This window comes from Diceros bicornis, chromosome 40 (assembly GCF_020826845.1).
Source record: "Diceros bicornis minor isolate mBicDic1 chromosome 40, mDicBic1.mat.cur, whole genome shotgun sequence".
NCBI lineage: Eukaryota > Metazoa > Chordata > Mammalia > Perissodactyla > Rhinocerotidae > Diceros > Diceros bicornis.
Genome location: NC_080779.1, coordinates 20,270,020 through 20,283,731, shown reverse-complemented (window position 1 = coordinate 20,283,731; position 13,712 = coordinate 20,270,020).

The window sequence follows — 13,712 nt, the reverse complement described above, 5'->3', positions numbered from 1 at the left end:
AAAGACAAATACTATATGATTTCATTTATATGTGGAATATAAAAAACAAAACAAATGAACAAACAAAACTCATAGATACAGATTGGTGGTTGCCAGATGATTGGGGGGTGGGGAAAATGGGTAAAGGGGGTCAAGAGGTAGAAACATCCGGTTATAAAATAAATGTCATGGGGATGTAATGTGCAGCATGGTGACTCTAGTTAATATTGTATTGCATGTTTGAAAGTTGCTAAGAGAGTAAATCTTAAAAGTTCTCATCACAAGAAAAAAAATGTGTAACTTTATATGGCGACATGGTAACTATACTTACTGTGGTGAGCATTTAGCGATGTATACAAATGTTGAATCATTATGTTGTACACCTGAAACTAATACAATGTTACACGTCAATTACACCTCAAGAAAAAAATTATTTCACCTTTATCTCCTAAACAGGAAAAATATTGCTTTGAATGAAGATTTTTAGAATACATTTTGAAAACAAAGCTATTAAAAAGCATTGAGTAATATTTATCTATATAACAACTTCTGGTCCACAAGCTGTCAACACAATTGACACCAGAACCGGTGTTCAGAGCTCGGCTTTCCCACTGTGTGTTGTGGACACAAGTTGGCTGTATTTGTGGCCTCAATGTGAGAGCTTGGGGACCCCCTGGCCTGGTTACACTAATATCAGGGCTGGACTTGTCTCTATCATCATAGTTCCCTCCTCTCTGTCACCCAGTGCTATTCATCAGGTGGTGTGGTCCTGGTCTTCATCCTACTTAGAAGAAAATTGATCCACAAGGAGCTTGGGCTGATCCAGGACTTCTGGTTTATCCTAATCCAGGCTGCAATTCCAGCGTCACACTCCTTAGCCGGGGCAAGAAACAGTGATTTATGCTGAGGTAATTGGGTCTGGCATCACTAGACAGAGCTTTCGCTCTGATGAACCGTGGGAAATAAGGCCAAATGGCAGTGACGGGAGCAGAATATAGAGGTTCCCAAATCAACAATAAGGTACAGCCTGTTAGTTCCCTGGGTATTAAAGAGACCTGTGGCTTTTGGTCTTTGCACAATGATGTATGTGTGAGTGACATATCCTTTGAGGAAATGTGGTATTATATTTGTGTAATCACAGTAACTTATTTGGTCCTATAATGGTAATAAATATGGGTCATGGCCATCCCAAAATGCTTAGAATACCTTTAGCATGCTCTAGAGAACTACTTTTTTATTTTTTTTTAATTTTTGAAACAACTTCACACCCACAGAAATGTAGTAAGTACAACATAAAGTAATTATTTCCCACTGAAACCATTTGAGAGTAAGTTGAATATCTGATAACTCGACCCTCTAAGACTTTACTATGTATTTCCTCCAAACAAGGACATTTTCCTACATAATCTCAATATAACCATGATATCAGTATATCAGCATTAATATATTACTCTATCTAGTCCTCAGGTCCACTTCAAGTTTTATGGGGCTACCATAACAAAGTACCACAGAATGAGTGGATTAAACATTTGAAATTAATTTTCTCACAATTCTAGAGGCAACGAGTTTCAGATCAAGGTGTCAGCAGCGTTAGTTTGATGTGAAGCCTCTTTCCCTGGCTTGCAAATTGCTGTCTTCCCCTTGTGTCCACACATGCTTTTCCGTCCCTGTGTGTCTGTGTCTTAATCTCTTCTTCTTTAAGGACAACAGTCATACTGGATTAGTGATCACATTAATTACCTCATTTTAAGTGAACTACCCCTTTAAAGACCCTGTTTTCAAATACAGTTACATTCTGAGGTACTAGGTATTGCAACTTGAACTATGAATTTTGAGGGACACAATTCACACCATAACATGCAGCAAAACGCAAAAGCGATGCTCTGTTCTGCTCACTGCACCCTATTAGGTCATTCATGTTTTCAATCTGTCTATTACTGATGATGTTCCCTTTGAATCTCGAATTAAGGTAGTGTCTGTCAGACTCCTATGCTGCAGTTACTTTTTCCCCTTTGTAATTAATAAGAATGTATGTAGAAGTTCTTTGATACTTTTGAATTCCCATTTTTCACCAAAATATCAATATGAATGCATGGATTCATGTTTTCTTCAATGGGTTATCACATGTTATCATCATTAATTATTTTTATACTCAAAGTTTCCCATATTTTGACAATCAGTGAACCATACAAATTGGTTACTATTTTTTTTTTTTGCCATCACCCCACCATTCTTTGAGCGTTTCCTTAGTTTCTGACACAAGTTGGTTCAGGCTCATCTTGCATTTTCCCTGTCCTAGATCCAGAACCAGACACTTCTCCAGGAATATCTGTTCCCTTTATTGTAGAAGGGTATTTAGAAATCAATATCTGGCCACTATTTGGGACTGAGGTGTCATTGCTTCTATGCTAGGGAAAATTATTTATCTATTTATATGTGTCTATCTATCTATCTATCTATCTATCTATCTATCTATCTATCTATCTATAATCTGTCCGTCTCTCCATCCATCCATCTATCTATCTGTCTATCTATCTGTCTGTCTTTTTATCCACACACACACACATTCAATCGTACACACATACACATATTCATATCTGTATCAACAGAAAACCCCAAATTTACAGTATCTCCAAGTCTAATCTAACACCACAGAGTTTATTCTACTACTCACTTCCCATTATTCATAACTCCTTTTTCCAACAGTGATACTCTGGGCTCTGAGTATCAGTAATGCATTTACTTCTTTAATCACCCTGCCTGATGGAAATCAATCTCCTGTTGTGATTGTCACTTCCACCTCCCTTGCAGACAACTCCACCTCCAGCAGGCTGATTGTGTCCTATGGCCCATATGGAGATAACCTTCTCTACAGGCTAATTGGTGCTGCTGTGGTCTGACCTGGGACACCTGAGAGACACTGTGCCTGTGCCTTGTTTTTGAGATAAGCCAGCCCTGCAGAGGCACCCAGCCCTCACCGAATCTCTGCCAATTTGCATGTTCCCAGAGTACAATCCACTGCCTTGAACACTTAGTAATAGTCTTGTCACACCTTACGCAGGAATCAGTCCCAATCAGGACATAGCGTAAACATGAGGTTCCTTGCTCAGCTGCTCAGCCTCCTGCTGCTCTGGCTCTCAGGTAAGAAAGGAGAATTCTAGGAATGTATTCACACTGGTGAAACCTGCCCCTTCTTCATTGCTCATTGTTGGACATCCTGAGTGTCTCCATGGAGCTTAGACATGTGAACATCACCTCAACCCAGTGTGGTCACGTAGTGCCTCTCCCTTCAGTGAAGTCCTCGTATAGCATGATTAATAGTGTGGATATTTGTTTTTATGTCTCAAGTCTGAGGTGCCAGGTGTGAAATCCAGACGACCCAGTCTCCATCCTCTCTGTCTGTATCTCTAGGAGACAGAGTCACCCTCACTTGCCAGGTCATGGCATTAGCTGTTAGTTAGGCTGGTATCAGCAGAAACCATGGAAAGCTCCTTAGCTCCTGATCTATAAGGCATCCAATTTGCAAACTGGGTCTCATTGCGGTTCAGTGGCAGTGGGTCAGGAAGACATTTCACTCTTGCCATCAGCAGCATAGAGCCTGAAATATTGTAACTGTAACATGTAAATATCATACTGTCTCTAGTATGACAGTAGCCCTTCCACAGTGTTACAAGCCAGAACACAAACCACCCAGGAAAGCAGATGTGTCAGGTGGGGCTGCCTCAGCTGCTCCTCCTCGTGCCACCGTCTATTGAGGACACTTCTCAGATGCAGCCATGCTTTGAAGGTGACCAGAAGGTTTTGGTAGAAGGAGCAGGGAGGCTCCTCAGCACTCTAACTCTCTTTTCCCTTCCTCAGCCACATCAGCACAGACATGACAAAGCCTCTCCTGATTTAATAGAGATGGAGATGATTACGCCTGTGGATTCTGGGTTACAGCATCAGTCAGGATTCAGACAGCAAAGGAGAAGCCACTTTAGATAGTCCAAGCAGGAACTGTTTTAATACAGAGTCTCAACTATAACATTTCACACACTTGGGACTATGATAATAAGGGAAGAAGATGCCAGAAATTGGAGATTCCCTGGTGCTTCCCCAGAAGCCAGAGCACATCTGCCACTGGAGTTACAGGCTGCCCAACAATGTGGTCCTCATATCTGTGTCTGAAGCCCAGGGGTCAGGGTGCTGATGCTCTCTGCCACCCGGAGTACCTCACTAAGTGATTCTCTAGTGATTCTCTCCTCTGTCCACGCATTTGCCTGCAGGTGCCCATGGATAGTATTGAAGCCTCCTCTTCTGACTTCCAAATTTTAAGGCGGTCTCCTTGTTGCATAACTCTGCAGGAAATCATAGAAGGTAAAGATGTTCTTGAGAATGTGCTTCCAGAAATAATGGTAATGATGGGGAGTTGACTGCAGACAGCCCAGCATTGTCACTAGTTCCCCAGCTCTCAGAATTTTAAGATAGAGGTGGACCCAAAATAAACTTGGATGTCCTTCCAAGTATCATCAGCAATTCTGGGTTCAGAGCAAGAAAAGTTTATTTAGTCATAAAGTAAACAGAAAAATGAGGAAATTTTATTAAATATATAGCAATCATTTGACAAGCAAGTGAAAACCCTTTCTTGAGAAAAATTTTATGTGTATAAATGTATGGTTACCATTTTGATTCCTTACTACGTAAATGCCTTGTTGCTCAAAATTTGTCCAGAATCCAGCAGCATCATCGACATCATAGGAAGCTTGCTAGAAATGTATAATAGCAGGTCCCACTTTATACCTCTTGATAAGAATGTGCATTTTAACAGGATAGTAGGGAGTCTGTATAATGTTTAGGAAGCTCTGTTTAAGGGGACATTTTCTTCAGCTGAAGAGACCATGGTTTTCTAATAAGAATATTTAAGATAATTTCTATTTAACAGCAATAGTGAAAACATGCGTGCTTTGTTTTACAATTAATATAAAATAAAATTTGAAAATGATAAAATAGTAAAGATTGAAAAATATAATTTTATCAATGGTATGATCAAATACCTTGTAAATTAAATAGGATAAGGGTTTTTGAAAATTTTGGAAATTACCAAAGCAAATGGATAAATAAAAATTGTGTGCATCTGTGTTAGAGATGTTTGAACTTTCATTTGCTTTGCAGTTTGGCATTGAGATATTGTTCCTTAACCTGGATAGCTGCTGCCCCTTTAGTCTTGGCCCCAAATCAAACACCACCTGTAGGCTGAAGACCAAATCATTTGCCTGCAAAAGAATCACAGAGCCAAGCCCTCCCTAGATCAGTCAAAACATTGTTACCATGAGCATCTTTGAATATTAAAGTTAACATTTAGTGTTATGAGCCACTGAGTTTTTGAGGCGTTTATAACAAAGCATTATTGACCAAAAATTGCCTCATATAATGTTTGCATATCCATATTTATAGATAGATTTTATTAAAACTGATTGCATAAATATGAATACTTGGGAATCCATTCCTAGAGTTATAAAAACATAGAGGAAATAAAAGATTGAATAAGAAAAGTTATATTTATCTCATTGATGGAAATATCTCATAAGAACAGGTAGGGCTAAGGTTACTCACATATAGAAATAAATAGAGAAATCATAATGCGACTTTACATATGTAATAAAAACTTATTGAAAATGATTAAGTCCACATTTTATAACTAAAACTAGATGCAGATACATATCTGTGAGTATGTGTATACTTAAATATACATAATGTGTATCTATATAACAACATCTGGTCCACATTTTCTTTCTAATTTAGTTCTTTCTTCTATAGAATAAGAATTTAAATAAGTTTCATAGATTACATCAAAATGGCAGACTTCTAACACACATTCAGGATTCATTTCAACTAAAAGTCCAAGACAAAATGGAAAATTATTTTAAAGATTGGAAAACATATTTAAATTGAAATAAATATTCTTTAAAAATGTTAGGAAAAGGGAACTGTCGTGTCTTTAGCTTTATAACCATTATTAGGAAATTATAATTATTAATCCTAAATTTTAAGCATAAAACCTATAACATACATTACCATGTTTCTTCACCAAACTTTCTCAATGAGTGTAATTTCTATTATCAAAGTAACTCTGGTTTTCAAGGATGGAGGTCAAGGTTCAGTATTTTATTGTACCCGTTAATTTGTTCATCTCAGTTTTCCAACAGAAATTAGTGGTCAGATGAAAGGTGAACCAAAATCTCTAGTCCATCTCCTAACTTTGTAGCAAACTGAGTACCATTTACAAAAGACTAGTTATTTTGCATTAATTTTTAAAAAATTTTTATATGTATAATTTAATTCACTCCACATTCTTAAGTTCTCATTATTGGGGTAAAAGTTAGATAAAATGAAAAATACTTCAAATAAATGAGACCCTGGTGTTTGTTATACATTTCTAAAAAATTCAAAAATTAATCGCTATTTTAAAATGAGTGTTTCATCCCCATAGGTCTGCGTTAAAGGACTGATTATGTGGCGTGATTGGAATTCACCTCAAGAGCTGTGGCAGGTTCTCAGAAAGATAGGCAGCCACTACCCAAGCAGCTGCAATGGAAGCTAATAAGCATCCCATGAGACTGCTGATAGGGAGAGGAGACATACAAGATAAGCTTTTATAGCTCTTTTATTTAAGAAAAAAAAGAACAGAAAAAACACAGGTTTTACAAATGTAAGGCTCAATATATAAAACATATATCAGAAAATCTGGTACTTGGGCTTGGGGGTCATGTATAACCCAGCTGCTTTCCACATGAGCAATTCTATGGACTATCTTCTAAGAAGAGTAGCTATAGGGAACCGTATGTTTAACAAGAGTAATGATCATTCCCAGGGCTTCAGTAAGTCCAGAAGGTTTATTAATGCTGTCAAGCATAATGTGGATTATGGAAGAAAACATGTTCAATCATAGTAACAAATATAAAGATATTTGATAAAATTAAACATTCACTCTACCCATTACTGAGAGTGGGGTATTGAAGTTCTACTATCATTGTATTTCAGTCACTCTCTCTCTTCAAATCTGTCTATTTGCTTTATATATTTAGATGTTCTGAGGTATGCCTATATATTTATAATTATTATAACTTCCTGTTGAATTGACCCTTTTAACATTACATAATGAACTTTGTCTCTGGAGAGTCTTTGCCTTAAAGTCTATTTTGTCTAAATACAGCCACTCTTGCTGTATTCTGCTTACAATTTGCGAGAATATCTTTTATCATTCTTTCACTTTCAGCCTATGTGTGTCCTTAAATTAAAATGAGTCTCTTGTAGACAGCATATCGTGAGATATTGGGTTTTTTTCATACATTAAGACAACTCTATGCCTTTTGAGTGGGGAGTTTAATCCACTTAAATTTAATGTAATTGTTGATAAATAAGGACTAACTATAGTCATATTTTTAATGGTTTTATGTGTTTGACAGCGGTAACTCTTCCTCTCTTACTGTCTTCCTTTGTCGTTTCACAATTTTTGTAGTGATTTGCTTTGATTCTCTTCTCTTTATCTTTTGTGTATCTATTATAGATATTTTCTGTGGTTAGCTGGAGGCTTGCATAAAATATCTTGTAATTACAACCATCTATTTTAAGTTGATAACAACTTAACTTTAATTGCAATTAAAAACTCTACACTTTTACCCCCTTGACCCACACTTTGTATATGTGTAGTCAGAATTTGCTTCTTTTTATATTATGTATTCATTAACAAATTTTTGTCTTTTAACTTTTACATCAGGGTAACAGATAACATAGGCAACACCATTATGTAAGTGAGGCCATTTTGTTACACTAAATGGCTCAGCCCTTCCTCTGTGTGACTACTCGCTGCTCTCTATGTATTCCAAAAAATTCACAGACTCTACTCATGTATGACCTGCACTTATGTATGTACTCCAAATAGCTTAATAAATTAAAAACTTTGTTCTATGATTTTCTCTCAGGATTAGGCTGACCACAGGCGGAAAACACACCTACAAGGTATCCATCACAGCTGAGAGAAGAATGGAACAATGTGATGCCTGGAGTCCGTCACACCAGGACACCAACATCCCTGGACCCCCTCCTTACTGCCCATTTTCCCTATATAATTGCCTCAAGATTCTGTAATTTTTGAACATGGGCCCTTGAGCCATTAGTCACCTGTCTTCTGATTTGCTGGCTAATCTAATTAAACTTTGTTTCTCAATCTCTAACTCATTGTGATTAATTGGCTCAGATTGCAGCAAGTGGAGTGAGCCCATCACTCGGTATCAATCACAGTGTTACATTAATCTGTATTTGTCTATATATTTACCGTTACTACTGACATGTATGCTGTTATATGCTTTCATGTTCCTATTTAGTGGGTTTTCATTTCAATTTGAAGCACTGGGTCAAGCATATACTGTAAAGCAGGTCTAGTGATGATGAATTCCTTCATTTTTGTTTGGGAAGACATTGTCTCTCCATTTTAAAGGATAATTTTTCAGAGTATAGTATTATTAGTCAGCAGTTTTTATTTCATTATTTTGAATATATCATTTCGCTCTCTCTCCCGGCCTGCAAGATTTCTGTTGAGAAACATGCTGACAACTTTCTGAGATTACCTTATATCTGATAAGACCCTTTTCTATTGCTGCTTTCAGAATTCGCCCTTTGTCCTTGTCTTTTGACAATTTGATTATAGTGCACCTTGGTGTGGTCTTCTTTCAGTTGAAATTGTTTGAAGACCTTGAGCTTCATGAATCTCCATATCCATTTCCCTCCCGAGTGTTAAGAAGTTTTCAGCCATCATTTCTTTAAATAAGCTTGCTACCTCTTCCTCTCACTCTTCTCCTTCTGAGACTCCCATGATGCGCATATTGATCCATCTGATAGTACCATGAATCCCATAGACTGTCTTCACTGTTTTTCATTCTTTTTTTCTTTTCTTTTTGCTCGTCTGATTGGGTAACTGCAAATGAATTGTCCTTGAGTTCTCAGATGATTTCTTCTACTTGACTGAGCTTGCTGTTGAAGCTTTCTATTTCTCATTTAATTAATTGCACTCTTCAGCTCCCAAATTTCTGTGTGCTTTTTCAAAAAATCTCTATCTCTGTGTTGAACTTGTTAATTTGGTCATGTATTGTTTTCCTGATTTCACTAACTTGTCTGTATTTTCTTGTAACTTGCTGAGCTTCTTTATAACAATTATTTTTAATGCTTTGTCAGGCAATTCACAGATCTCCTTTTATTGAAGTTTGTTACTTGAAAATCATTGTTCTCACTTGGTGGTGTCATGTTTCCTTGAGTTTTCATTTTCCTTGTATCATTTAATTGACAATTGCTCATTTGAAGGAGCAGTCACCACTTCCAGACTTTACAGACTGGCTTTGGTGGGGAAAGACCTTCACCTACAGGTGAGTGAAAGTACTAGCTGGGTGGGTTGTGGTGACTCTGATGTCACCACAGGATGTAGAGGGGCCACAGTGCCATGTACTCCAGCCAACTCTGTCAGCTGGGGTCAGTGTCAGCAAAGACTGTGGAGATGCTCAGGGGTGAAAGCTGCAGCTGTCCACAGTGGTGGCAAAGTGTGCTGTGGTCCTTGGTGGCAAAGGTTCCTGGGCACTTCCTGTTCTCTTTTAACCACATGGGAGGAGGTTTCAGCCTAAGGAATCCCTATAGGCACTGAGCTGTGCTTGAATTAAGGATGCGGTGTCACAGGTAAAATGCTTCCTGTATTTTTCTATGCAACCATCCTTGGGTTTTGTGTACCACTGACTTGCTGAAATTGATTAATTTTGTTCTAGAGCTCCCCTAGAGCTATTTTCATAGGTAGTTATTTAATTGTTGTTTTTGTGAGTGCACAAGCATTGGGATCTCTTTGTCTATCATCTTGCCGACATCACACACACTTTACTCTTACTATGCAAGATTATTTTGGCTATTTTTGGCTTTTTAAATGTCAATATATGTTTCAGAAACACCTTTTCAAATTCAGCCCTATGAATTTGAATGCAATTGTACTGAATCAATTTGGGGACATTTAGCGTATTTATAATATTATGTCTCCCAAATCATGGCACAATATAGCCTTCCACTTATTGGGGTCTTCTTTATTTATCCCAATCATATTTTGTACATTTATATCTAGTTGTCTTTCACATATCTTGTGTAACGTTTTATTCTGGCACGATGTCAAACTTACAGAAAAATTTCAAAAATAGTATAAGAAACTCCCATACACACCTCACCCAAATTCATGTACCATCAATTGGAGACATTCTAATTAAGTATTTCTTCTCTATTTCCTAGCTGGCATTCTAGTTACTATTGTTTCAAAAAAATCACCCAAAAACCTAATGGCATACCAAAACTGTAGTTATTATACTATTATCTCTATTGCCCTAGTTGTGGCCTAGCTCACTATAGTCCTTGCTTGGAATTTTTGCATGGATGCAGTTAGTTTGTAGCATGGGCAGGAGATTTCAAAAGTGGCTTATACTGGATCTAGGCAAGGTCCTCACCTGGGGCAGTTAGCATGCATATGTGGCTACTTGGAATCACCTACATTTTCCCCAAGAGTATCAGACAGAAGTCATAGAGTCTCTATGACATCTCATAGCCTCAGAAGACACATAATATTACTTTCATCACAGTCACAATCCCACTGAAAATTCCAGGAGAAGAAGCATAGTCCAACAAGGTCAATGAGGGTAGTGTCAACATCAGAATGTTAAAGAATCTTGTAGGATGGGAGATCTTGTTACAGCTATCTTGGAGAACACAATAAGCAACTGCCCAACCTTTGACCAAAACAATCCACATTCCTCCCATCTGAAAAATACTCTAATTCTCATCCTATCTCTCCCAGGTATTATTCCATGATAGTATCCAGTTTAAGTCCAAGATATCATCAAAAGCATGTACCATGTGCATGAGTCCTCTTTCCCACGGCTCTGTGAATACTGTTCATTTTGTACTGTTCCTGTCTACCTGAAGACCTGTGAAAAATGATGAGATAAGTATAGGATCCTTGCTAGAGGGGCTAAGCAGACAATAGTCCATTTAGCATAGAGAAGAAGCTTCCCTTTTTGATTTTCTGGTTCTAATCTCTTTATTTTCCAAGCTGTACTCCTAATCCCATTAAGCTATTTCATAAAATCAAATCTCAAACAATGAGTCTTAAATAGCATCTTCTCTGTTGACCTAAATTCTCTTTATCCTTTGAGGCAGTTTCAATTAAACTTTCTGTATGAATCTTTTGCTATTTTCACTTTATATTTTTTTCCAAGTTTAGATAATATAGCATTGTTTTCTTAAAATATAGCAGATAGAGCTGCTGCATAGATTTTACTAAATTCTTGTTTTTGTCTTGCTTTCCTCAACTCTGAATTCCCAAGTTCTGTTAATAAGGGAACTGCCCTTACAATCTTGATCTCTCTTCCTCAGAAAATTCCCAGGGCTAGGTTCATATTAGAAAAAGTGTTCTGTATTCAAGCTGCTTGAGCTCACATTGAATTAATAGCTGTGTAAGCAATTATTCTTCCTGAATGTTGCCTGATAATGTTTATGTAGCATGCGTGTGTTCACTCACAGTAGTCACTACTAGAGTAAGAACATTTGTAACTGAGAACTGAGGAAATTTTCTAGTAGTTTGGACTGTTAATTGAGGGGGACTACATAGACACTTTTCTAACTGAAGACACTAGGAGAGCAAGCATCCTGTGTGACAACTGTAACTTAATCTGCTCTGGAACTGGAGGCCAAAGAACCCTTAACCCAGCATGAGTTTGCATGCTTTCCCAAGAGTACTTGACTATATAGATCAAAGCCCTTAAACATAAGCTGGTCCCTGGTTAAGATAGGTGTCTGCCTCAGCCAAGCACAAAATAGACATGAGGTGCTCAATTCCTCTGTCTCTGCTGCTCCAAATACCTGTTGAGGAAAGAGATTACATGATGATGAACATTTCTTCCTTCTCATTATAAGATGAAATCTGAGTACACTTTTGGGTGTGTGACACATGACTTCTCACAGAGCAATTACAGACTTGAGTGACCTGAAAAGACCACAGAGTATGAAATGTCTAATTTCAATGACATTTGTGTTTATGTGAGTTTTTTTTCATTTCAGATGCCAATGAGGACAGTGTGCTGACCCAATTGGCAACTTCCAATTAAAGCTTCAGAAGAGAAAGTCACCATTAGTTGCAAGGCAAGACAGTAGCTACTTGAACTGGTACCAACATAAAACAAGAAAGAATCCCAATCTTTTCATTACTTATACCATGACATCCTTCTCTTGTTTATTGACAGTGGGTCTAGGACAGATATTAACTTTTCAAATACAATCAGTGGCCTGAAGGCTGAAGATACAGCATATTATTACTGTCAGTAACATAACAGATACAGCATATTATTACTGTCAGTAACATAACAGCTAGCCTCTAGTAGAGTGACAACTCGCAGCAAAGAGAATACACTGATCCAGCTACTTCTTCTATTGCCCAAGTTACTGATAATACAATTGGGGAAATCTGATGGAAAGCTCAGTGAAAGGGACATTGATATATTGATTCCTTCCATGACAGAAGACAGGGATTAGAACTACAAACCCTTGATTGGATTTTTGGCTCTTCTCCTCTGTAGTTATGTGACTTTCGGAAAGTTACTCAAACGTGCTTCCCTTGTTTTTCCTATCTGTAATAAAAGAAAATAAAGATGTAACATTACCACAGGGCTGCTATACAAATTAAATGAATGAATTTAAAGAGTTTATAATATTAAGTTGGCAAACTTAGTAAGGATTCAATAAACATTAGTTATCAACATCATTTTGTTTCATCTTATAATTATGCAGATCCAATCCTTCCCATCATATTCTTTTTCAAATTATTCACTAAATTAAAGATTTTTTTCTCAAACTTTCATTTTGATAAATGGTAGAGTAGCTTATTCAAACCAACTTGCCAAAAACAAGTATAAAAATCAGGACAAAATGCAAAAACACTTACTTGAAGGCATCAGACAGAGAACATGTAATAAAGACTCTGACTCCAGTTTTGATATTTGATCACTGACACCAGTCAAACCCCACCCCCACTTTCCTTTCACCCCAGATTTGTCCAAATGCCTGTGGGGAATTCAAACTTCACAAAACTCCAGTCAACCCAAAGGAATTTTTCCCCAGTCCCTTCCCATAGCCACTATAGAAACCCAAACCTCTGCCTCACTCAAGCCAGCCTGGACCAGCTTGGGCTCACCCTGCTGTCCCCAGGGACCATTTGTGTGAGCAATAAACTCTCAAATTCTCTTATATATGGACTGTCAATAGCCTCAACATTATACCTATCATTTGGAAAAAAAGTTAACCACAAAACATGCTAGAAGAGTAAGGATTTAAGAAAATAAGAAAAGAAAGAGGGAAGCCCAGAAAGGTAAGCTCGATTTTTTTTTTCTTTGATGTCCCTTGAAGAATTTACTTGCTCATAAGAACACTCAATGGAGAAAAGACAGTCTCTTTAATAAATGGTGCTGGGAAAATTGGAAATTCACATGTAAAATAATGAAACTTAACACCTATCTTATACCATTCACAAAAATTAACTTAAAATGGATAAAAGACTCACATGTAATACCTGGAACCAAGAACTCCTAGAAGATAACAAGGAAAAAGCTCTTTGATATGAATCTTGGTAATAATATTTTGGATATAACATCTAAAGCACAAGCAACAAATCAAAATTAAAAAGC